A 3,465-nucleotide genomic window follows, 5' to 3' on the forward strand; every position below is an offset into this window, starting at 1 on the left:
ATGGAGTTGTAGAAAGAAAGAATAGAACCCTAGAGGAAATGGCTAGAACCATGCTATGTGAAAGTAGCCTCCCTAAGTATTTTTGGGGAGAAGCCATTAATACATCATGCCATATATTAAATAGAGTTTTATTGAGACCCATTATAAAGAAAACACCTTATGAACTTTGAAAAAATAGAAAGCCCAAAGTAAACTATTTTCATGTTTTTGGATGTAGGTGTTTCATTCATAATAATGGGAAGAATAACTTAGGTAAATTTGATTCTAAATCTGATGAAGGTATCTTTTTGGGATATTCTACATCAAGTAAAGCATATAGAGTATTTAACAAAAGAAATCTTATTATTGAAGAGTCTATACATATTGTGTTTGATGATACTAGTGATATCTCTTCTAGCAAGAGAGTTGTTCCTGATGATGATGCAGAAATTCTTGAAGGAAAGATTGATGAGATGACATTAGAAGAAGATGAACAAAAACTAATTGGAAATGCATCAACAAGCCAAGAGGCAATTGTGGATCATGGGCTGACTAAGGCTTGGAGGTATGCTCATGGGCATCCTAAGGAATTAATTTTAGATGATCCATCTCAACCTATTAGGACTAGAGCATCTCTTAGGAACTTAAATAATCATCTAGCATTTGTCTCACACTTTGAACCTAAACACATAGAAGAAGCTGAAAAGGATGTAAATTGGATAAATGCAATGCAAGAAGAACTAAACCAATTTACTAGAAACAAGGTATGGAACCTAGTTGAACGACCCTCTGAATATTCAATAATAGGTACCAAATGGATATATAAAAATAAACTTGATGAAAATGGAATTGTGATTAGGAACAAGGCTAGACTAGTAGCAAAGGGCTATAATCAAGAAGAAGGTATAGACTTTGATGAAACCTTTGCTCCTGTAGCTAGACTTGAGGCAATTAGATTGTTACTAGCATTTGCATGCTCTAAAGACTTCAAATTATTTCAAATGGATGTAAAAAGTGCATTTTTGAATGGGTATATTAATGAGGAGGTGTATGTAGAACAACCTCCTGATTTTGAAAATAATCAATACCCCAATCATGTTTACAAACTAAATAAAGCACTTTATGGTCTAAAGCAAGCTCCTAGAGCTTGGTATGAAAGACTTAGCAAGTTTCTACTAGACCATGAGTTCTCTAGAGGAAATGTAGATACAACACTGTTTTTAAAGAAGAAAAACAAAGAAATGTTAGTAGTGCAGATTTATGTTGATGATATTATTTTCGGTGCTACTAACAATCGCCTCTGCGAAGAATTTGCTGACTTGATGCAGAGTGAATTTGAAATGAGCATGATGGGAGAGCTGAACTATTTTCTCGGGCTACAAATCAAACAATCTAAGGAGGGCATCTTCATCTGTCAAGCGAAATACATCAAAGAGATGATCAAAAAGTTTGATATGGAAGGAAACAAGCCAATCAGCACACCCATGGGTACGTCATGCAAACTTGATAAAGATGAATCAGGTAAGTCAGTAGATCAAAAGATGTATAGAGGTATGATAGGATCTTTATTATATCTTACTGCAAGTAGACCTGATATCATGTTTAGTGTATGCATGTGTGCTAGATATCAATCTAATCCTAAGGAATCACATTTAATAGCTATTAAGAGAATCTTTAAATACCTAATAGGAACAAAAACCATAGGTCTATGGTACTCTAAAGATTCAAGCATAAATTTAATTGGGTATACTGATTCAGACTTCGCTGGTTGTAAACTTGATAGAAAAAGCACCAGCGGATCATGTCAATTCTTAGGAGAAAATTTAATCTCTTGGTTTAGCAAGAAACAAAACTCGGTTGCATTATCTACAGCTGAAGCCGAATATGTTGCTGCCGGGAGTTGTTGTGCTCAAATCTTGTGGATTAAACAACAACTTGAAGATTATGGCATTAAACAAGATAAAATTCCCATTAACTGTGATAATACAAGTACCATTAATCTAACTAAGAATCCAATTCAGCACTCAAGAACTAAACATATTGAGATAAGACATCACTTCATAAGAGATCATGTACTGAATGGTGATGTGACACTTCAATTTGTGTGTACTGATGATCAACTTGTTGATATCTTCACAAAACCCCTATGTGAGGATCGATTTTGCATACTTAGAAGAGGGTTAGGAGTGATTGATCCATTCTCGTGATACTCTCCTCTAATTCATAGATTTTGAGGATTAGTCTAAGGTAAACATAGGACTTCTTATCTATGATCATCTATTCAGCTCCTAAATCATGGATAAGTCTATAACTATCTCTAGTGGCACGAAAATAACATGATTTTTGGGTGCGTGCCAGAGTTCGAGTCGACTCGGATACATTTTAGAGTCGGCTCATGGGGGAGTCGACTCGCGTATATTTCGGAGTCGACTCGAGGTCGATGGCATCATGGGGGGAGTCGACTCGCGCATATTTTGGAGTCGACTCGAGGTCGAGTCGACTCGCGACTTACTGGAGTCAACTCGAGGTCGGGAATCCGATGTTTTAACCCTAATCGAAACGTTCAATCGACACTTCTATTCACCGCCGTCACTGTTTCAAAAAACCCTAGAGTCATTTCCGACCTCGTCTCCGACCCTTGTTAGGCCATTTCCGTCGAGTTTCCCTCCGTCCCTCGTGTCCTTTCCCCCTCCTTAGGTCTAGGATGCCTCGCAAAGCCACTGTCCCGAGCCGAAAAAGGCCCTATTCCGCGAGCGGCACCGAGCGACAGTCAAAGGCTCGGAATGAACCCGCGAGACCACAACCTCCGGTTCCTTCCCTGCCGAGGCCGGTTCCCTCGCGTCCGTGCGCCGGGAAGGCGGTCTCCACCAGGAGAAAAGTCAACTTTGACTTCCTCTCCCGGGAAGGCTTTACCCTAGGGCATCGGTTAAGGGCTCAAGGGTTAGAAAGGTTTTGTTCCCTAGATCTCCCTACTTACCCGGGGTTAGTTAGAGAATTTTACGGTACTGTAGCTAGGGGTAATGGTGGTATTCAGAGAACTGCAGCGGGTGTCCCTATATTTATTTCGGAGGACTTCATTGCTCAAGTCCTCCATCTTCCCCAAGTAGGGGTGTCTCCCTCTCACCCCGCGGATAGGACTGAGGCCCTTACGGCCATACTAGAGAGTCCACCTCAGTCCCCCCTAGAAGAGGTGTCTGCAAATCAGCTATCAGCTGAAATGCGGCTCCTCTTAAGTATCATATCTAGGACCCTCTTCCCCAAGACAGGCCGTTTTGATTTTGTGTCTGAGAGGTACCTAGCCCTGATGTTCTACATACTTCAAGATACTCCAATCAACTTCCCAAAACTCATCTACAGATACATCTGTGAACCATTAGATAAGCCTAGATTGAGTCTCTCGTATGGTATGCTATTCACCCTCATCTTTAGGGAGTTAGGGTTTCCTATTCCTGAGGGAGAACCCTCTCGCTCACTGCGTCACACTGA

Source organism: Phoenix dactylifera, chromosome 2 (genome assembly GCF_051530095.1).
Source record: "Phoenix dactylifera cultivar Ajwa chromosome 2, Ajwa_hap1_PhDact_Kaust_v1.1, whole genome shotgun sequence".
Taxonomy (NCBI): Eukaryota; Viridiplantae; Streptophyta; class Magnoliopsida; order Arecales; family Arecaceae; genus Phoenix; species Phoenix dactylifera.